Source organism: Pinus tabuliformis, chromosome 5_2 (genome assembly GCF_031772625.1).
Source record: "Pinus tabuliformis cultivar Carrire ecotype Pingquan chromosome 5_2, CPIR1, whole genome shotgun sequence".
NCBI lineage: Eukaryota > Viridiplantae > Streptophyta > Pinopsida > Pinales > Pinaceae > Pinus > Pinus tabuliformis.
The window spans coordinates 608,572,953-608,596,979 of NC_142306.1; the positions used below are offsets into that span (position 1 = coordinate 608,572,953).

The 24,027-nt window shown below is 37.0% G+C and overlaps 1 pseudogene; it reads right to left on the bottom strand.

Annotated features, from left to right (window-relative positions):
• Positions 1-585: 585 nt before the first annotated feature.
• On the bottom strand, positions 586-19,228 carry LOC149160485 (glutathione S-transferase U17-like; annotated as a pseudogene).
• Positions 19,229-24,027: the final 4,799 nt, after the last annotated feature.

Consider the following 24,027-nt stretch of genomic DNA (forward strand, 5'->3'; position numbering starts at 1 on the left):
TGGCAAAATCAGGCATTACTTCTTTCAATCCATCGGATTTACAGAATCGATCCATCCATGCGCTCAGCAATGGCATTTTCTCTGGATCTATTAAAACGCTATCGGTAGCCTTCTCGAGGCCTTTGATAATCATTGACAAACCACCCAATGCGATGTCAAGCAAGCCGAGACCTCACTTTTTTTTTTTCGAGGTAATGAATGCTGTGGAAGCCACCTGTAATCAAGAAATATGTTATATTTACTATCTGTTTTTTTAATTTTTATTAATACAGAAGCATTTTTTTATTTAGAAAAAAATGGCGTTTTTTTATTTAAAAAAAATGGTTCCGAGATAACTCATAATATTGAACCAACAACAGAATTTGAAGCCCAGAAATGGTCCTGAGAACCATTCACATTCCGGATTGTTTTCCAAAATGCAGCAAGGTCCCGTATAAAATTACTCTTTACAAGTTTTGTATTTTATGCAACACTTTATGCTAGCTATAAAGGATCTTTCCAAAAAATTAATTGCATTTCATTCTGGTTTCTATTACATTCTATATCAACGCTTCCTTTTCATTATGGTTTCTGTTACATTCCTAATCAACGCACATTGAACAGCGGAATGACAGTGGACATAAATTCCGGCTGCTTCGCAAAATCAGGCATCACTTCTTTCAGTCCATCGGATTTACAGAATCGATCCATCCATGCGCTCAGCAATGGCATTTTCTCTGGATCTATTAAAATGATATCGGTAGCCTTCTCGAGGCCTTTGATAATCGCTGACAAGCCACCCAATGCGATGTCAAGCAACCCGATCTGATCCCCTCCAAAATACGGTTTTCCTGCAAAGCACTGGTTATTGAATAGCAAAATAATATTTTTAACTTTCCAAGACATAAATAGCAGATAAGGAAAGGATCAATGAGATACGAATGCAGGCGATTACTAAGAATGAACTAAATTACCTTATCATCTGCAAAGGCAGCCCAGAAACGAGCAATGGCTCGGTCATATGGATCTTTGGGAATTCTTGCGAACAGGGTTCGATTCCAGGAGCAGCCCGCTCTTAGCTCTAAGATTCTCTTCCGCGAACTGGTAATTGATACCTAGCAAGTGCTATGCGAACCCACACAATGAAGGGACTCAGAGTCATACCGAACCGCTTTACCTGCCCCTTCTCTCCCCGGTTTTTTATTTCAGTTTTCAAAATTCGTTCAATCGTCTAACACCACCAATCTACGGTGAACAATAGGACACGATGGCGGCTAGGGCAATTGATTTCAAAAGGAAACGCCTTACGGCATAATGAACAATAGGACACGATGGCGGCTAGGGCAATTGATTTCAAAAAGAAACGTCTTACTGTTGGGTATTTTTCGAATGGAGAAAATACCAAAACCAAACAAACATTAACACCACAGAGACAATGCTCTGTTTCCACTGTTCACAGGACCTTTTGCACAGGGAAGCCTTTTAATAAAAATTGACTGAACAGAGTATTACACAGCCATAAAATCATTCCCATTCATTAAAATATAAAGGCCTGATACATATGTCTTCCTCTTTGCTGAGAGGGATTCACCAAAATTACTTTCACCCATCAAAAACTCTGTTTTCACCTGAGAAATTACTGTGCTGGGTTTACTGCAGTAAAACCCATTTTTACATTTGCTGGTGTAAAACTATTTTTACACATACTGCTGTAAAAATATTTTACACATACAGTAATCTTTACATTACATTCACAATCTCAAAAAAATACCTGAGCGCTCTTTTCATTTGCATTTCAATGCAAATCCAACCTATAAAAAAACTTACTCAAAACACATGCGCTCCACTTCGTTTCTTTTCTTCATGCACTACTGTGCATTTTCTTCTTTCACACTACACCCTCTTTATTACAATGAGCAACTGGCAACTGGTTTTTATGCACTGCTGTGCATTTACAAAAATCGCACACACTGTGCGTAGCCACCACATAACACCATTACATAAAAGAGTTGTGCGCAGGCACATTACTCATCACCATAAACGCGCACATCACTATATGCTCCCACAGCCACAAAATACCACAACAAAAAAAACATGACTTAACCTTTTTGCTCACGGGCACACCTAAATAAAGACTACAGCACGCACTATCTAAAAACTCCACACCGTATACTTTTATGACAACGTATATATATAAAAATATATAAAACATATAAAAAACATAAATACGTATGTGCCCATACCCATATTAAAGGGCCTCCAACAAAACACTACGACCAACCATTAATTCTTCCATTCTCGGCGGTCAACAAAAAGACTTCCACTCCACGCAAAATTAATTCGCTGCAGGCCCGTATGCAGCTTCAGAGATCGACGGTGGAGGATGAACAGGCAGATCGGACGGCGGTAATAAATATCGGAAGACAGTTTGCTGCCCAACTTTAACGCCCGAGAAAATGACGTTGCGTTACGTCAGTGGTAAACCACGTGTCAGCTCCATATTTTCTCGGAGCTCCTTGCCGGATTATTCCTTCATCGGAAAGCTGGTCCGAGAAGTTCCAGGCGTGTAAGCTGAACGGATTCTGGCGATGTTGCCACTGCGTTGAAATTACGATTTCAACACTTACGACATAATTAAGTATTCCATTTTATATGAAAATGTTAATTAAAAAAAAAAAAAGACTAAGTCACTACTTCTTCCTCTTTCATATTTTACTCATAAGTTAAATATTGTAATGGTGAATTCTCATATAAATGCTAACGAAATATTTAAATATGTTAGCAGCAACGTGATTGGGAAGAATACCGAGAGGAGTTGCTTTACAACTATTTAACATTGGATGGAAACATAAAGATGACATAGGAAAAACTAAAAAAACACTTTTTGCCCGTTGCCTAGCAACAACATGTTGTGTTTTTTTATGCCTAAGCATATAAATAGCAGCGTTGGATACTACCTCAAACCCGTGGTGAAAGCATGTAAAACTCAGACACTCTACTGTATGTCCTACATTTTCATGAATGAATGCATCCTTAAGGGACAAAAGTTTGGCTGCATTGCATTCACATATGCGGACATGAGGAACAAAACTCTAAGTCAAACTTCTTGCTCTGTAGGGATCAGAGAGCCCTAAGTCCACATGTTTGAGATCTGTATCATCCCTGCTTGCTAATTTTGGCATTTTGTAGGTCAACATAAAAATTTAGTAATGCATGCCCAAACAAATATAAATCAAGAAATACACTGTAATTAGAATCAATAAAGTGCATCAGCTTTATTATTTAAATTGCATTGACCGAAATAGTTGCGCACTTGGCATACTTTTATTGACCAATATGTCTGAGAGAGCGAACACTTCGACCTCTACCAACACCTCAGCGTCTTCTTCAACCCTTAATTTAGAGACCAGTGAAATAAAACTATTTTTATTTGATATTTTAGGAGTTTTCCTATTGGAATTGAGTATTTTAATCATTCTTTTAATTAATTATTTGATGGTTCGATGTAAATTTAAAGATCCCAGTATATTTTTCGTAGTTATCATTATATCAATGGATAAAATTTACACTATTAACTTTCTTGAATATGTAAATCATATGATTAAATCATTTTTAAATTAAATATTTACAAAAAATATTATTAAAAATTTACTTTCCTGTTTTTTAATTACAACCTATCCAAATTAACAGAAAATGGAAAGAAACAAAAAAGATAGAAGGATTGCCACCTATCTTGATTAAACAGTAAGTGGAATGACACCAAAAAAAAAGAAAAGAAGAAGAAAGAAGAAAGAAGAAAGAAAGATGCACTTGAACAATTCTGTTAATGGGAGGATAAATGAAACGTTTTATTCTAGAATGTAACTGAAAGTTGAACGTTTTGCTCAACGTTACAACTTCCATTATATTAAAAAAAATATAATAAATCGAAACATGGTTGCATATGCGTGACATTATGAAACATACATCAAATTAAATTAAATTACAAATGAAAGCGCATTGAAACATAGATGCCTGTGCGTTACACTCCAAATTGTGGGATATAATGAAACCGTTTATTTACAAGTATCGTGATTAATAATTAATGAAAATATAACTGGTTGGCTGTAGTGGTTGGTAATGTAGAAACTCTACCGAAACGCCTAATTCTCTACTCTTGGTCACGTCATCTAGGTCCAGTCACACATTAATCTGGTTCAATTGCTCAGAGTTCGGCTCTATAGTTCTCTGTACTTAATGTCATCAATTATTTGTTTCCACAATGATCAATAATTTTTTTATATAATGATTTTAATATTGTTATTATGTGTGAAAAAATGTTCTTATCAAGTTTGTGAAGATGCACCAGAGGGACGAGAAAGGATTCATCGAATGATTGTGCGAATTTAAGATCAAAATTTATGATATCGAAGGGTTTGAAGGTAGAGTAAGCTGGGCTTCTCATTGCGGAGTACACAGAGTTAAATCTCACATAAAACTAATTATACAGTGCTAAACATATCAAACATAGTAGGTTGAAGAACGTTCAAATGGGTATTGGCTCCGATCATAGTAGTGTTCATACAATTCTGCAATAATGGCTACCGAATACAATTCCCTTTGCCCACCATCAATTTAGTGTTTTTCCGTCTCAACTCAGGAGACACTCAATAGTTTAAACAATAAACAAATAATGCATTACAACTTAATGTTTATCCTAGGTTGCTTCGATGTTACAACAATGAACCATCGCATTTACTCACTCTTCTATGAAACAAAAACCTTCTTTTTGCATTTTCGAAGTCTAATTGGTATAAAATTATGATCAGAGTAACTCTAAGAGATTTTGACACTGGGGTCTAAACCTTTGGATTGTGCTTTCTTTCTTACCCGGTGTCATAAGCGTTTTAATGGAGTTTGCTCGGAAATGCAGTGAAAAAGTGTGTGACTATTTTTTATTTTAAAATTTTATTATGTATATAAAGATTCTCCATCAATGTATACAACACCTAGTTTTTTTTTTTTTGTTTTTTTCTCAATTTATAGGGCTTCTTGTTATAAATTTATATAAGTTTAAAAAAAATAAAAATGTAATATAAATATAAAATTTTCATATATTTTTAAAAAAATTAAAATTTAAACACATATTTCATTTAAAATATTTTTATTTTCTACAAAATTTTAAAATCGAAAATTCTCACATATCTAAGCTGATTCTGATTTTGGAGTATCTCTTAATACAATCTATATACAGTTAATCGGAAAATGCCCCTTAATAAACATCACAATATAGTGGCAATGGAATTATCCGTTCTAAAATGCTTTTAATAAATGGCAAACTCAATATAGTGGCAATACCAAAGAAATAGACGCAGATTCCTTTAAAATTTCGTCCGGATTTGGCGGATTAGTTGTTTCTTTTTCATACTTCGGTCCGAATTCAAACAATTTATTTAACAAAAGTACCTGCTGAATTGCCCGAGACTTGTTTCACTAAGGCGGTCACATGCCTGCACAGAAATTTAAATATCAGCAATGCATAACTTTTAAAACGATTGCTGAGAAAAATGTCCGTCCTTGAATAAACATTATTTAAGGTCTGAATTCAAAATATACACAATTTTACACCAGATTAGCACGCCTGGCTTCAGATCAGTAGTATTTCAAGCTCTATTTTCAAATTTGAAGAGTTCCTTAGGGCTTCAGCTCAAAATCCTCAAAATCATAATTTCCACTCCAAAGCCTTCGACAATTTTAAAGAATTTTCAACCATAAACCTGCATAAATCAAGATGGCAGCATTCTGAAGCGAATGGAGTTGCAGCTAATTTACCCACAGAAATACTGAAAAAATAAAACTCTTCAATTCCACACCCCATAGCGCTCCACCTTCACCTCAATCTCTGACATGTTTCTGCAGTTGCCGAAGAGAGAAACAATGGTTCCTTGAGTATGGCAAGCACTAGGTAGTTTGAAAAGTTATTATGGAAACCGGCTATTTGATCCAATGGTAGCAGTTATTCGAATCGTCTAACATCAAATCAGACGGACGATAACTATGACAGCAAAGACCACAGGAAATTTTATCTCAGAGGGAACGCCTTACGGCGTAACTAGAAACCATTTATATCTTATCAAGCAAGTTCCTAACATAAAGGGACCATTCTGAGTTAAGAGATAGGATGGTGTGTTTCCTACTGGATTTTCCATTGGCACTCATGGAAGTTGTTGGTAAGAGGTGGGTTTTCAACAGTTTGAAGAGATGGGATTATTCATGTAAATTTGAGTGAGGGTAGATTGTTGATTTTGGAATATGAAGGATACGAGTAAAGTTAAATAGTAGACCTCTTCCAGGTTTACTTTTAAAATTTGAATTTCAAATAAAATCAAATAGTTGATTAATATTCTAAGATCATGAATAAAAATAAAAATATCACAATTTAAAAATAACAATCCATTCATTTACGTTATGCTTTTAAAATCCAATTTGAAATGAATCAGATACACTTTGTTCAATGATTCTCCATTCTATGAGCTGAGTCAAATGTTTATTGATTTCCTTCCCTCTGTGTAATGGCCATCAACAAGAGGTTTTTCTACATGTTAGTTCACAAAGGGAGACTAAATGATTAAAAATTCCAAAGGACTCTCCTATGAAAACTGTTGCAGTCTTCTCTTCCTTGGTGATTCACCACACTTTTATAATTGTTGATACGAGGTATTTCGCTACTAGTTTGTTCTAAATTTTGTATGCAATGATGAAAAATATAAAACCAAATGTACAAATGCAGATGATTAGAATCTAACATGTCCATTTCTCTGATAGGCACATACTGTAAATTGCTCAAAGATTAAACCATGTCAAAAATAACATAGTGTTATCATATTGTGTCCTATGATAGCTTCATTTGATACAATTATAAGAAAATGTACGTTGAAAAAGTAGGGCTTGCTAGATATCATTTCGCTACAAACCGATACAATAATTATCATCCAAAAAATTGAAAAATAATAACACCATATCCAAATTTTCTCCCCTGCAAAACAGGTATTATGTCCATAAAATTGAAATTGAAAAAATCAAACCCCTCCATGCCTTCTTACTTGAAATTCATATCATTAAACCCAAGTTTTGTAAATCAAACATTACAAATAATTTGCACACAATGATGTCTCATATCTCAATATCTCAATAGATGATGCTATGTGCAAATCTAGGTAAAGTTAGATTGAATAGATCCCACTTATTGCATTTAATGAATTAAGGCATAGTCCATTCTATTAATAAAGGTACTTATCATCTAAAGCATCTTAATTTTCTGAAGATATTCTACATAATTTGCAAACAATAAAACAACATCTCTCAACATATGAGATTTTGTTACACCGAAGAAATATGTCTTTGAAACTTCGATTTGTGAAATTGGAATTAATGGTATTAACATGCATTCAAACATTGTAAAATACAAAAAAACTCAAAATTTAGATGCATAACTCTTAGATGCTTCAACCAGGAATCGACAGAGCTTAACAGAGCAAAAATCCATTGTTGATCGGCACTTCCAGCAGGAATCCAAAGACTTACTTGCAATTAGTATGTGGCAAGTACAAATGGAGGAAATCTTATGCATTGGTTTAGATCTGGTACTAGATCCAAATTTAGTATCATCTTGTCCAATCTCATTCTCTGCAACAAATTTGAGATCCACGAGCCCATGTCAAGCTTTCTGTTTTCCAAAATAGATTTCACTAGCTTCTAATATCATATTGACCAGAATGGAAGAAGATAAAAAAAGTTGGTAGCTTGTTACCAACTAATCAAAAATGGTTTTAATGAATATGTTATATGTGAGTTCTAACTATGCTTATTACCAAACCACAATCATAGGGAGAGTGATATCTGATCGAACTCTATGATCTATAAAAGGGATAGATAGATCTATGAATTGGATATCAGAACATCATCTCCACTATTTTCCTTTCCTGAAGTTTCAAAAGGATTTTAAATTTATTAAACCGGTAAGTCTGATTGCTCTTATATCTTAGTTTCAAATTCAAAGCAACCCTTTCAAAGTCTATTGACTAACCAATGCAATGAGAAAATGATTTTATTAAACAAAACAATGATATGATTTTATTAAATAACAAGTAATTCTTCAAAGCGAAACACACAATAATGTATGTGGATATTACGATGCATGCTTCACGTTTCATGTTTGAATGATCGACTAAATATCATAAGTAATGATCGCCAAATGTGATTTCGATAATGGATGCCTATATACTATCCACTCTGATCTTTTGTTTGATAGTGATTTTACAATTTAAATCAGCAAATATATGTTTCAAAATATAGTATCGATCACATAACTCGGAAGGAGAGAGATTGTTGAAATCTAATTTCAACGCAGCTGCCAGAAACCGGTCAATAAACCTCGCCGGAAAGCTCTCGGGTTGATTTCAGGCAGAAGGAACAATCCGGCAAGGAGCTCCGATACAATTTGGAGCTGACACGTGGTTCAGCCCTGACGTAACGCAACGTCATTTTCTGGGAGGTTAATGTTCAGCACTTGTTGGCCTTCCGATATCATTATCCGCCGTTCGATCTGCTCCACTCCTTTTAGCCGTTGATTGATTAAACCTGCACACGGGCCTACATCAAATTAAAACTCATGCGTGGAGTAAAAGACTTATGGGTTGACCGCCGTATGAAAGAATTTAATGAATTTATGTGTTGTTCGTAGTTTTTAGGTAGATGCTTTTAATATAAGTATGGGCACGTATAATATATGTTTTTTTATATATTTTTTTTATACGGCATGTATTAAAAAAAGGTCGTATGTAATAAGTTTATGTTTTGAGTGTGTTGAATTTTATTTTACACCCATCGCACATGGGAGGAGACAGAGTGAGTTCACAGCAGCATAAAAAAATTGATGGAGCAGTAAAAGAAAAACACACAGCAGTGTGTAAAATGAGAAGAACCAGGTGATGTAATTTTTGGAATAGCAAAAACCATGTGTGGTTTTGCACAAGCAGTGCATAAAGAAAATGGTGGAGCGATTTTTGTAAGCCTGTGTAATTTTTATTTACAGCAGTAAACTTATGTAAACTTTTATCACAGCAGTAAGTTGTTTTTCACAGCAGTGAATATAAAAGGGATTTTACAATGGTAAATCTTTGTATCAGGTCTGAATGAACATAATGTTTTTATGGTGGTGAAATACTCTGTCTCTCTGTGATTTTTTTTAAGTCTTCTTCTGCACAAAAGATCCTGGAATGGTAGAAACAGAGCATTGCCTCTGTGTGTTTGTTTATTTGGTTTTTGGTATTTTCCCCTACAAAAAATACCCAACAGTGGTATCAGAGTTGGTTTAGGCTCTTTAAAGAAGTTAAAGAAGCTGAAGGGAGAAGGTTGTTGCTGCAGCAAAACTTCTCAGGCAGACAGAAGACAGTCAACAAAAGATTCAGGTATTCCAAAAAGTTTTTTTTGTGTTGCTGAAGAAGCAGTGATTTGTTTTAAACACACAGTCAAGGATTTAGAGGCATAGATCAGAATACAAGGAATGGCCAGCACAAGCACTGGTATGGGTTTGTTTAACACCCAGCTCCCACAGTTTAATGGGAAAAACTATGACTACTGGGCAATAACCATGACAGCCCTGTTTGCCTCTCAAGACTTATGGGAAATAGTTGAGGAAGGTTTTGAAGAACCAGCAGATGAAACTGAGTTCAATGCACTAACTCAGGGAGAGAGAGATCAGCTGAAGAGCAATAGAAAGAAGGATTCAAAAGCCCGTATGTTGTTGTATCTAGCAGTAGACCAGAGTGTGTTTCCAAGGTTAGCAGCAGCTAAGACAGCAAATGAAGCATGGCAAACCCTTAAGACAGCTTATCAAGGCATGGAGATAGTGAAGACAACAAAACTACAATTGCTGAGAAAGGACTTTGAGAATCTGTGCATGAAGGAGTCAGATAACATTGACTCATTCTTCACTCATGTGATTGGTGTAATCACACAAATGAGAACTCATGGAGAAACTATTGAAGATAGAAGGATTGTGGAGAAAATATTGAGGGTCTTACCCTCAAAGTTTGATGCCATAGTCACCACCATCGAAAAGACAAAGGATCTCTCAAACTATTCAGTTGATGAGCTACATGCATCACTGATAACACATGAGCAGAGGTTGAGTAGGAATGAAAACTCATCCCTTGAGCAAGCCTTCAAGACCCAGATGTCCTTTGGAAGAGGAAGAGGTCAAGGCAGAGGAAACAGAAGAGGAAGAGGCAGAAGCCAGAACAGAGGTGGAAGGAACAACCCATCAAATGCACAAGGAAGAGGGAGCAATACAAATCAGAACCAAGGTCAAGGCAGCAGCCAACAAGGAGGACAACATCATGCTCAAGGACAGAGGTATGATAAATCTAATGTTCAATGCTATTATTGCAAAAAGTATGGACATTATGCTAGTGATTGTAGAAAGAAACAGCATGATAAGAACAACAGACAAAATGCAAATGTTACAAGAGAAAACAGCAGTCAAGACAATGTCCTGTTAGCTTGTAACATGGCTGAAACACATAGTGAGGACATATGGTTTTTAGACTCAGGTTGCAGCAACCATATGACAGGAAACATTGCCCTCTTTTCAGCCTTAAATCGGAATTTGAAATCAGAAGTCACACTAGGAACTGATTGTAAAGTGTCTGTTATGGGAAAAGGGGAGATAAAAATATTTACAAAACAAGGAGAAAGGAAAATCATAGCAGATGTCTACTATGTCCCCGGAATGAGATGTAACCTATTGAGTATTGGACAGCTTATCCAAAAGGGTTACAATGTTTACTTTGAAAATGATGTGTGCACCATCATGGACATACCACCCAGCAAAAGATGCATTGCTGAAGTGAAGATGACAAGGAACAAGATGTTCCCTCTCCGGATCAGGGCAGACATGAAGAACAAAAGGGAAATGGCAGCAGTCACCCAAGAGGCCTTCCAAAGCGTGCCAAAGGATGAGAACTGGTTATGGCACTTGAGATTCGGGCATCTAAATTTTGGAGGTCTAAACTTATTGAGCAGAAAAGGAATGGTAAAGGGATTACCATTGATAGAGAAACCGGACAGCCTATGTCAAGGCTGCATTTTGGGAAAACAACACAGAGAAAGTTTTCCATCAGGGAAGAGCATAAGGGCAAAGACACCCTTAGAGATTATCCACTCAGATTTGTGTGGACCAATGCAAGCTCCATCATTAGCAGGCAGCCTATATTTCTTAACATTCATTGATGATTTGACAAGGAAGACTTGGATATATTTCCTTAAAAACAAAAGTGAAGTCTTTGAGAAATTCCAAAATTTCAAAGCACTTGTGGAGAACCAAAGCGGGCTGCACATAAAAGTATTGAGAACTGATAGAGGAGGTGAGTATATCTCAAATGAATTCCTAAAGTTTTGTAGAGAAAATGGAATACATAAACAGTTCACAACTCGGTACACCCCACAGCAAAATGGAGTTGCTGAAAGGAAGAACAGAACCATCATGGAGATGGCAAGGAGCATGCTGAAGGCAAAGCATTTGCCGAATGAGTATTGGGCTGAAGCTGTACATTGTGCAGTTTATATATTGAACAGGTGTCCTACAAAAGCAGTCATGAACAAAGTGCCAGAAGAGGCATGGAGTGGGAGAAAGCAAGGAGTCACCCACATGAGAGTTTTTGGATGTGTGGCCTATGCACACATACCAGATCAGCTAAGGAGGAAGTTGGACAGCAAAGGGGAGAAATGCATCTTCATTGGATACAGTGAGGAATCCAAAGCCTACAGGCTGTACATTCCATCTACCAAGAAGTTCTTTGTAAGCAGAGATGTTCAATTCATAGAAGAGGAAGCATAGAGAAAACGGTGAATGTCAAGAACTGTTTGTCTCATGATGAAGATGAAGAGGAGGTGGCTGAAATACATCCCCAAATAGCAGCGCCAACACAAGGACAGCAAGGGACACCATTGAGGATCAATGAGAGTGCTTCTCCAAGCACACCACAAGGAGGAAATTCAAGTGCATCTTCAAGCACTTGCACACCAAGTGAACGAGGTAAGAAATTTAGAAATCTAAGTGATATTTATGATGAAGGAATGAATTCCTTATTTGCCTTGTATTGTCATGTTGATGATCCTATTCATTTCGAAGATGCAATTAAAGATAGGAAATGGATAGAAGCTATGGATGAGGAGATGAATGCCATAGAGAGAAACAAAACATGGGATTTGGTTGAGTTACCAAAATGCAAAGAAGTCATTGGTGTAAAATGGGTCTACAAGACCAAGAGCAATGCTGAAGGCAAGATTGAAAGGCACAAGGCAAGGCTGGTTATCAAAGGCTACAAGCAGCAGTATGGGAGAGATTATGAGGAGACTTTCGCACCGGTTGCAAGAATGGAAACCGTGAGAGCAGTGCTGTCCATAGCAGCTCAAAACAAATGGAAAGTCTACCAAATGGACGTGAAGTCAGCATTCCTAAATGGAGTGTTAATGGAAGAGGTTTATGTTGAACAGCCTCTCGGCTATGAGAAGAAAGGAGAAGAGCACAAAGTGTGCAAATTGAAGAAGGCTCTTTATGGGCTGAAGCAAGCACCAAGAGCATGGTACAGCAGGATAGATTCATATCTATTAGATAATGAATTTGACAAATGTGAAGGAGAACCCACAGTCTACATCAAGGAAAAGGATGGTAAAATTTTAATTGTTGTTTTGTATGTTGATGATGTGATTTTCACAGGTAATGATGATCAGCTCATTAAGAATTTTAAATCAGTCATGAAAAAGGAATTTGAAATGACTGATATGGGTTTCTTGAGATACTTCTTAGGCATAGAAGTAGATCAAAATGAAAAAGGAATATTTATCTCACAAGCTAGATATGTAAATCAAGTATTGAACAGATTTAACATGCAAGAATGCAAGGCAGCCATCACTCCCACAGTAATGGGATTAAAACTCAGCAGAGAGGACAGCAGCAAGGATTTTGATCCTAGTTTGTATAAAAGTATTGTAGGCAGCCTTATGTATTTAACAGCTACTAGGCCTGATTTAATGTATGCTGTTAGTTTGATTTCCAGATTCATGGAGAGGCCAAAGGAGGCACATTGGCAGGCAGCAAAAAGAATTTTGAGGTATGTCAAAGGCACCAAAATGTTTGGAATTTTATATCATGCCTCAGAACATTCAGATTTGGTTAGATACACAGACAGCGATTGGGCTGGAAGTGTAGATGATCGGAAGAGCACTTCCGGTTATGTATTTCATATGGGTTCAGGAGCCATTTCATGGGCTTTTAAGAAGCAGTCCATTGTAGCATTGTCTACAGCAGAGGCTGAATATGTGGCAGCTACAGCAGCAGCATGTCAAGCAGTGTGGATGAGAAGAATGTTGAGAAGCTTAGGCCAAGAGCAGGCAAAAGCGACAGTGATCTTTTGTGACAATAACTCAGCTATTGCATTGTCAAAGAATTCAGTGTTTCATAAGAGAACGAAACACATTGATACCAGGTTTCACTACATCAGAGAATTGGTGAACAATGGAGAAATTGTCCTAGAACATTGCAGGACTCAAGAACAGGTTGCAGACATCTTGACAAAGCCACTTGATCAGAAGAGCTTTGAATTTTTGAGAAAGTGTCTGGGTATGACCGAATGCCCAGCTGTTGAAATTAAAGGGGAGTGTTGAAATCTAATTTCAACGCAGCTGCCAGAAACCGGTCAATAAACCTCGCCGGAAAGCTCTCGGGTTGATTTCTGGCAGAAGGAATAATCCGGCAAGGAGCTCCGATACAATTTGGAGCTGACACGTGGTTCAGCCCTAACGTAACGCAACGTCATTTTCTCGGAGGTTAATGTTCAGCACTTGTTGGCCTTCCGATATCATTATCCGCCGTTCGATCTGCTCCACTCCTTTTAGCCGTTGATTGATTAAACCTGCACACGGGCCTACATCAAATTAAAACTCATGCGTGGAGTAAAAGACTTATGGGTTGACCGCCGTATGAAAGAATTTAATGAATTTATGTGTTGTTCGTAGTTTTTAGGTAGATGCTTTTAATATAAGTATGGGCACGTATAATATATGTTTTTTATATATTTTTTTTATACGGCATGTATTAAAAAAAGGTCGTATGTAATAAGTTTATGTTTTGAGTGTGTTGAATTTTATTTTACACGCATCGCACATGGGAGGAGACAGAGTGAGTTCACAGCAGCGTAAAAAGATTGATGGAGCAGTAAAAGAAAAACACACAGCAGTGTGTAAAATGAGAAGAACCAGGTGATGTAATTTTTTTGGAATAGCAAAAACCATGTGTGGTTTTGCACAAGCAGTGCATAAAAAAAATGGTGGAGCGATTTTTGTAAGCCTGTGTAATTTTTATTTACAGCAGTAAACTTATGTAAACTTTTATCACAGCAGTAAGTTGTTTTTCACAGCAGTGAATATAAAAGGGATTTTACAATGGTAAATCTTTGTATCAGGTCTTAATGAACATAATGTTTTTATGGTGGTGAAATACTCTGTCTCTCTGTGATTTTTTTTAAGTCTTCTTCTGCACAAAAGATCCTGGAAGGGTAGAAACAGAGCATTGCCTCTGTGTGTTTGTTTATTTGGTTTTTGGTATTTTCCCCTACAAAAATACCCAACAGAGATGATATATGATAAGTTAAGAAGTATTTCTTACAAATCAAATATTATTGAAAAAATCATAAATTATGAGTATTTCCGACCAATCTAGTATTCTAAAGGCTAACAAGTTTAAAATATTTGTTTAACTCTTTCATTTATTTATTTATTTTATTATTTTTATGCTTAGAGGTTTAATCTACAGCCGAGTATGGATGATGTGCAAGTTTTTCCATCTTTCAATTCAGTTGACGCTTGTTCTAAATATAAATTATTTAAAAAAAAAATATGTTTTAAAATTATATCCCTACTTAAAATGAATTTATACTAGTTATATTCATTGATTTTCATTGTGATCACTGATTTTGATAAAATATAGATCCAGATTTTCATTGTGATCACTGATTTTGATAAAATATAGATCCAAAAAATAAAATAACTAGAATACTCTGACCAAAAATTTGTGTACAACAAACTCGTGTACAACAAACTCATAAATTTATTATTGTGATTGTGAAGCCAGTCTAGCAAGTTAAAATATGTTTGTACAACAGACTCACTACCATGTTGAGACATTCTAACATGTTGAAAATCTCCAAGAATGCTAATTACCGATATTCTAGCTCGATTTTAACGTTAGGCTATTGAAATAATTCCTATTGTAACCAGCTATGGGCACTCAAAAATGGGGAATCTATCGAACGGACCTCCAAATTGGCGATACAATGCATTTTGTCTTTATAACTTTGGCTTTTCTTCAATAAACTGATAAGCATTCGATCAAGGAACTGAAGAGCTGCGGAAGGCGGAGGAGGTTCTTAGAGAAATGGTTTGAGGTTGTCGGGTCGACATTCGAATGATGAAAGGTAGGGGGATGGTGGGTAATGAGGTGGGGCAGTCGATCAAGAAGGTAGTCGGAGATTGATTCCAAGGATAGATAATCCTGACTACTAGAAAATCATTCATAATGTTTGAATTACGCCATACATCCATCAATGTAACATCATCCATAATAATTGATTTTGGGCATACACTCATCAAAATAAACATAACCAGCACAGGGGGTAGAACGCAAAGACAATTATTCAAAAATAAAAACAACCTTGACCTTAGATAAATCGGCGCATACAATCATATATTTCATTGATGTGCATCATTTCTTATATAATATAGTATTCATTCCCTATAAAATGATGGGGACTATCATATTACCTACAAAACTATAAAAATAAAGCAGAAAAAATTACAGATTTTGGGCCATGGGAAATAATATGATTGAACAAGGTTTACATGGGAAGACTAGATATTATCATGTCCGAAGCCACAGTTTTTTAGCACCTCATCATCTAAAAAGTTCAAGGCCCTCTCCATCTCCTTCCAAAAATTCTCCACTGCAGGACTAACACCCTGTAAAATGTGTCACAAATGGCTACCTCCTCCTCACCATTATATCGTCATTAACAATATAAAAATTATTATTACCCCGCATGTAGTTCTCCCTCATCTTTGCATAATCCATTTTTATTTTCTCTGAATGCCTCTTATTCAACATTGGATTATAAATTTTGCCAAGCTAAACTCAAGTGCGTTTTAAATATAGAATGACTTTGTCCTAGACTCTACAAAACTAAGTGTTTTCTACTCTCGAGGACCATACGCTTTTCAAATATAGTACTGCCCTTTATTAGACTCAGAAAAACTAAGTGTTTACATTTCCTTATATCAATATTATCTCCAAAGAAAGTACAATAATATCTCTAATTGAATGTCTTAACGAGGGCGCATGCATTACTTGCATTTACTCTAGTCGTTCTGTAAATTCCTCAAGACTATTTTATGCATTGTCTAATTTGTCCCTCTAACGTAGAGATTGATTTAAGTGTACGTTATTCATACTATCTTCTAAATCGGTCACTTGTCATCTACAGTGGTGATCATCATGCAAATCGATTATTTATGGATCACAATACACCATCCTGGTCTCCCTCGCCACCTCTCAACAATACTTGTTTCTTTCTCCTAATAGACATCGCAGGGCAGGGCTTTACAAGAGGTGCCATGCATTTTTTGACATCTTATTTAAAAATTGCACAGGTGTGGTCGATGGGTGGATAAATTATCTTAGAGCCGACGCTGGGGTTGTGGCCAAGTGGGACCTTTGAAGATCTATATTTTCGTAGAGCATTTCTTGTGGGACCTTTGAAGGGCTCTATTTTGGTAGAATATTTCTTTATCCAAGGATTTAGAGTCCTTATCAACAAAAAGACCTCAAAGCATTAGTTGGTAGCCTTTTATCAGTTTAGTGTTAGAATTTGTCTCAAAGAGGAGAAAGCACCAAGAGGATAAAGAAAGTAAGCAAGCAAGGAAAGGAAAGGAAAAGAAAAGAAGGGCAAGGAAAGAAAAGGAAGGAAAGGATCAAGCATATTCAACAGGAATACTTGCAGGTAACAGATTACATGTGCGATTTCCTAGCTGGTTTTGACATGCATGGTATGTGCATGTTGGTATGTGGTTATTTTGTTTTCATTGGCATGGATTTTGCTAGGATTTGGCAGTGGATTTTAGCCTCACCTTTCCATTTCTAGATAGCCATGATGTGATGGTATTGTTCTGAGTTTGAGCTTTGGATTGCGATATGGTTTCAGAATCCTGGGTGAGGTGGTCTCAAGAAAATTGCCAAAGGCCTAGGAATCCCTTAACTAGTAATGGTTGGATACATGCTAAATCCTGAGGGTGGAGACAGGGAAATTCCTTAAGGATGGTGAATAAATTATGAGACATCCAAGCTCGGTTCAGTTTTGTGATCTCGACACCAGTTTAGGTGTGATCATGATATGGAGAGGGTGGAGGTCATTTAACCTTTGGATTCCCTTGGCTATCTTTTGATTGGTTTATTCCATGAGAACCCACATTCATGCTTGGAATATGGCACGGGGGTGATTAGTTGAAGAGATATTTGGCTCAGCCAATCTATGATCAAGTGGAACGTGGAAGTCTCAAAACCAGTTGGTAATTGCCTATAGTTAATAAAACCTAAGTTTCTCTTGCTTTTGGTAAGGAACTGTATTGGTTATTATGTGGCTTTAATGGTTGTTCTCTTATTGTTATTTATCTAGTTCTATGATGGTTATAAGCATGGTTATATAACAAATCTTAGTCATTGCTCTATTCATGTTTTTACTTGTAACTGAACGAATAATGAATGCAAGACCTAATTGAATTTACTATAGGTAATGTGAGAAGGTAGAGACCCTTCTTGTTAAACCTCATATGAGCTTTCATACCCTTATGTTCAGACTTGCATTCATTATCTGTAGGTTTCATATTTACCAGGTGTTTGACATAATGTCAATCTCAGTTGGGGATGGCCAGGTCAAGTCCTAGTTCTAGTTTTTGTTTTACAAGCATTTTCTTCATGTATTTTATGAGTTGTGGAATTTTCATAGCTTTATGGAAAGAGGCTAAGCCCCAGCCCTGGAAAATAGCGTTAATTTTCACAATCATTAACTCAACATTGGCAAAAAAAGGCCACATGCACACTGATGCAAGCCTATGGGAGAAACTAGGAACCCATAGTCACATGGAGGCCTTGGAAAGGGAGTGACTGAGGCTCTAGGTCAGGTAAAAGGTGAGTTGTCTATGGGATTGAACACCTGGAGGGGTTGGGTTACTCCTGGGGGTCCTGTGGCACCTAAGGGAAGTTTGTAGGGTCTAGTTGTGTCGACTCCATTTCTTTATGGTCATCTAGGAGGTTGAGTCTTATCATAGTAGCCCTTCATCTCATGTTTACCCCGAGTAAGCTAGTGAAAAGTGGGTAGATGTGAGAGGTGACATCATTATAGAGGGGTATCATAACAGGTTGTGCTCTCTTTGGGTCATATTTGATACCACAAGGTGGTATCAAAGTGTGGTTTCACTCTCTTTGGGTAAGTATGATGTTGTCAAGGTTATGGTTGTCATGCATGAGGTTATGGTATATAGTTGATATGTTCATGCATGATGTTTTTGTGTTGTTATATGTATATGCTTATGATTATACATGTACATGCTAATGTGGAATGATATTGCAAATGAGATAAGCCTCCCCTGAACATCACTAAGGTATGGATTTGGTTATTTGACATGGTATACTATAAGAAGAAGAGAATTCATGATGACAAGCAAAATGATAGACTACATTTCATGTGACACTTCCTACAGATCAGTTTGGCAGTGAGGAGAAGAGTATTCTCCTGGTATAGCAGATACATTAGGGAGCTTGAGGGCAGAGATCAGAAGTTTCAAAGAAGATGATGAAAAATTGGTTGAGGCTCAGGAAAGACTTACAATGGCTTAGGAGAAGCAGGTAGAGGTTAGTGCAACAATCCTTCAAATCTTGTCAAAGTTCCAGAAACAAGGAAAAATGAGAATGAGTTAACGGTAGGAATAGAAAAATAATGGACCCTATGGTAGAAGATCTTGGTTTGGATACAAATTGGATAGAGGGGACATAGTCAAAGGTGGTAGATCACTGGATACACCTAATAGGAAGACTGGTATGTATGTGAATCATTCTAGTTCCTCATACAGGAGACATCATTACAGTCGTCACCGCCAGCATCCTTATAGGAGGAGGGAGTATTTACATGAGGAGTTCAAGAAGGTGAAGCCTCCTACATTTGATGGAGAGATGAAGAAGCCAAAAGATGCATAGGCATGGTTGCTTGGGATGAAGAAATTCTTCATATTGCATAGCTATTTAGAGAAAATGAAAGCTAAGATAACCACTTTCATCCTTAAATGGAAAGAGGATATCTGGTGGGAGCATGTAAATAATTTAAAGGGTATTTGGGAGGATGACTTGATTTTGGATGAGGTTGAGAGGCTCTTCAAGAAGAATCACTTGCCGGAGAGGTATTATGGTGATGGAGCTAAGGATTTTTATGAGCTGAAGATGGTTTCTATGACAAATGATGAGTATACTAGCAAATTCTTAGAGTTGTTGAGCTATGTGGCATATCTCAAGGATGAGAAGGCTAAGATTTATAGATTCATCAGTGGGATGCCAACAACATATAGAGACCGGATTGAGTTTGATGGGCCTAGATCGTTATACGAATCCATCCTTAAATTGAAGAATTGTTATGAGCAGCCAAAGCGAAAATTTGAGCCTAAACGTGACTTGAAGGGAAATGAGAAAGTAAAAGCAAAATGGCCACTAAAGCAGGGAAGACCTCAAGATTCGGGTGAGAAGGAAAAAGTTTCTCCTTACACGAAGTTTAGTGCAGTTAAGAAGGGACATGTGTCATAGCCTAGAGAGCAACAGACTAGAGGTGATAGTAGAGCATCATTGTAGTGTTGGATATGTGGCAAAGATCGTCATAAGAAGTATTGTAAATTGTACCAAAGAGGTAGGCCTTAGATCTATAGTGTTCAGGAGGCGCACACAGTTGGGGATGTTGGTCATAGTATTCCTTGCATTTATGCAATTGTGGACAATAGGAAGCTAGATCATTAGGCATCTATCATTGAGATGGACAGTAAGCTTTGTGATCAAGTTATTTCTATTTTGAATGATATTGGATCTAATTATAGTTATGTTAATGTTGACTGATGGATAAGTGTGGCTTGAGAAAAGAAGTGCATACAAAGTCTTGGTTGGTGTAGTTGGCTACATGTACGAAGAAGGTAGTTCATCATTGGGTAAGATCTTGTGCATTTGAGTTGGATGGTATGCCTACAACAACACATTTGAATGTACTTCCATTGGAATTGTATAGTATGCTTTTAGGTATGAATTGGTTGTATATTCACTAAACCAAGGTAGATTGCCATGACAAGGCTATTGAGTGCCTGGGTGATAATGGGGAGAAGAGAATCTTGTAGGGGAAGAATAATCCTACATCAGTGAGGATGGTCACATCTATGTAAGCTAAGAGAAATTGCAGAAAAGGGTGTGTTATGTTTGCATTTCATGTTTCCAGTGACAAGGGTAAGGATGTTGAGGATGTAGAAATATTCAAGAGGTACCTCATATTGCAACAATTTTAGGATGTGTTTTTAGCACAGATTCCAAATTTTCCTCCACACAGGGAAGTAGAATTTCCTATTGAGTTGGTGGAGCACCTTATAGGATGAGCATTGAAGGCACCTTATAGGATGAGCACTCTAGATTTAGTAGATTTGAAGCTGTAGTTGAAGGAAATTCTTGATGAGTGGTACATTAGACCAAGTGCATCGCGTTAGGGTGCACCAGTATTGTTCATGAAGAAGAATGATGGTACTATTAGATTGTACATTGATTACAGTTATCTCCATAAGGTGACGATCAAGCACATGTATCCATTATCAAGGATTGACGACATGTTTAATCAATTGAAGGAAGAAACATTGTTCTCAAAGATATATCTACGATCAGGATACCATCAGGTATGCATCAAAGAAGAGGACATATCGAAGACTTCCTTCAGGAACATGTATGGGAATTATGAGTTTGTTGTAGTTCCATTCGGTTTGTCTAATGCTGCAACTAATTTTATGTGTTTGATGGATAATGTGTTGCATCCTTATCTAGACAAATTTGTTATTGTATTCATTGATGACATCTTGATATATTCTAAGAATGAGGAAAATCGTGTTGAACATTTAATAATAGTGTTGAGATTGCTAAGAGAGCATAAATTGTATGCTAAGCTTAGCAAGTGTAGTTTCTTTCAGACATAAGTACACTACTTGGGACATGTTGTTTCCAAGAATGGCATAGTAGTAGATCCAGAGAAGATAAAGTCTATCATGGAGTGGGCAGATCCTAGATATTTGGAGGAAGTCAGATCATTCATGGGCTTAGGAGGTTACTATAGGAGGTTCATCAAGAACTTCTCATGCATTGGATATCCTATTACATCATTGCAGAGGAAAGGTAAGAAGTTTAAATGGACAAAGGAGTGTGCAGCCAACTTTGAGCAGTTGAAGCAATTGTTGGCAAATTCTCTAGTCTTAAAGATTGTAGGTTTGGTTAAAGAGTTTGTAGTATGTATAGATGCTTGGAAGAGAGGGCTTGGTGGAGTCCTTATGCAGGAGAGACAAGTGATATGATATGAGCCTAGGAAACTAAATGAGCATGAGAAGAACTACATGACTCATGATCTTGAGCTAGCAAACTATTATTCATGCCTTGAAGATGTGGAGACATTATCTTCTTGGCAGGAGGTTTGTGTTGTTGAGCAATCATAGTGGACTAACATATACGTTTAACCAGTTGAATTTGAATGTCAGACAAGCTCGATGGTTGGATACCCTTAGTGAGTTTGACTTTGAGATCAGGTACATTAAGGGAAAGGAGAACATGGTTGTGGATTCTCTCATTAGGAAAGTGCAGTTGAACCATGTTGCAGTAGTGAGCTCATATGGGACAGATTTATAGGATTAGATCTTACAGGCAAGACAATAGGATGACAAATATAGGGATCTTATGCTCACATTACAGTATGGTAAAGGTGATCAGGATGTGGATTATCATCTTACAGCAAATGGCTTGGTGATATTTAGGGACAAGATCTATGTGCCGAATGATAATGATATCAAGAAGCTTATCCTGAGGGAGTTTCATGTAAAACCATATTCAGGTCACCCAAGATATCATAAGTAATGAGCCCCAAAAATGGATAATTATTTGGGCTCATTCAACCTCCTAATTCGACTTAATGCACCATTCTCATTAGTTCATTGCATGTTTTTGATTATATTTATGCTAATAGAGTGAATTGGGTTAGTCATTATGCCAATAAGTCTAATGTGTGCTTTGTGTAGCCTTTTTGGTCAATTTGGAGACAAAATTGAAGGTCTTAATGAGCACTTGGTAGCCAAATTCATGGGAGAACAAGGGAGAGGATTTGCAGGAAGGTGTCCCCTTCATTTATGGGCCCTTACCTCGAATTCTCCACCATCAGCTCGGAGTTCAAGGGCCACCAAATCAATCAGCACAAGGGCAGCCAAGCAAGTCAAGTAGGACTACTGTTAACTACAAGTCTTGGGCAGCCGAGTCCCTAAAGTTTAGGAGGACTGTTGGGGTCCTCAATTTGTATAAATAAGAAGGCTTAGAGCCTCATTGGGGGTTAGCTAGTAGTTAGCCAGTAGTTAGTCATTTTGTAGTTCGATTTTCAGGCAATAGATTAGCTTTGCTTTCAGCTCATTTTCAAGTTTCCCTTGTGGATAGTTTTGATGTAACTCTTCTTTTCTTGCTCAATAAAGATGAATCCAGCTTTGCACCAGCTCTAAATCTCTCTTAGGAGGCTATAGATCTTGGGGTTGGGCCCATCTCAAGTGCCCAGTATCTCCTTTGTTTACTTTCATGTGTCTTTGCTACATTCTTAGAATAAAATCTGCTATTTAGATTTAAATGTTGTGTTGTTATTTAAGTTGCTCTTGATGATTAAAAAGGTTCTTCATGTTTAGATCTACTTGATTGGTTAATCACAGGGAATATATTCAGAAAAAGGCTACCAGGTACTTTGGATCTCACCTCCCCCTCAGTGGAATCATGAGCTAGGACCAATGTGACTTTGCTGCCAACAAAAACACTGTCTTTTTGCTTCACCATGCAATTAGTAGTGTTGGATTTTTAGTTGTTGAACTTGATATCAGTTTTGATTGCATGCTTCAGTTTATGATTGCTTAGTTGCATAGTTATTTCACGTATTTCATTTTGAATAAACTTCTGTTCGTTTCCTTTTGCTGTTAGGTCAGATTAGAGTGAAGTAACTAGGTCATAGGTTTTATAAGTGCTTGTTTGTTCAGTTTGAAAAACCGCTTGTAGAGTACCTGTTATCCTTCCTTACCTGCCCATACTCCATCCAACCTACCTGCTTCACCCTTCACTCAGAACCCTTACCTTACATTTGCCTCATTCGCTTACTTTGCCATGATTCTCATCTTCTTGTGCAACACTGTTTCATCCCTCCTTGAACAAATCTCACCATCTATGCCACTCCTCAACTCCATCCTCCAAGTCTTGAACTCCCCTACACCCCTATTTCACCTCCATACTCATTCCTCCACCTTTTTCCCTCCATCCATGCTCCAAAATTCCATTACTAAACATCCTATAGAAAAATTACAGAACATCTTGTAGAAATCCTAGAACATCTTGTAGAACCCCTGCAAACTTCCTGTAGAAGCTCATAAACGTGGTTTCTTGGTAGCCAAACTTTGTGAAACTCTCTGGAAGGGTGTTGGGGAATCCTTAGACCCTCTCTGAACCTTCCCGAGCTCTTCCAAGCATTTCTCCTCCTTGATCCACCTCTGCACAATCAAAAATAGTTAAAAGCACATGCATGATAATTCCAACAACTTAATCAAAAATACAAAAAGATGTTTTCTTCAGATAGAGGTAGTCTAGACACATGTATTTTACCTTCATAG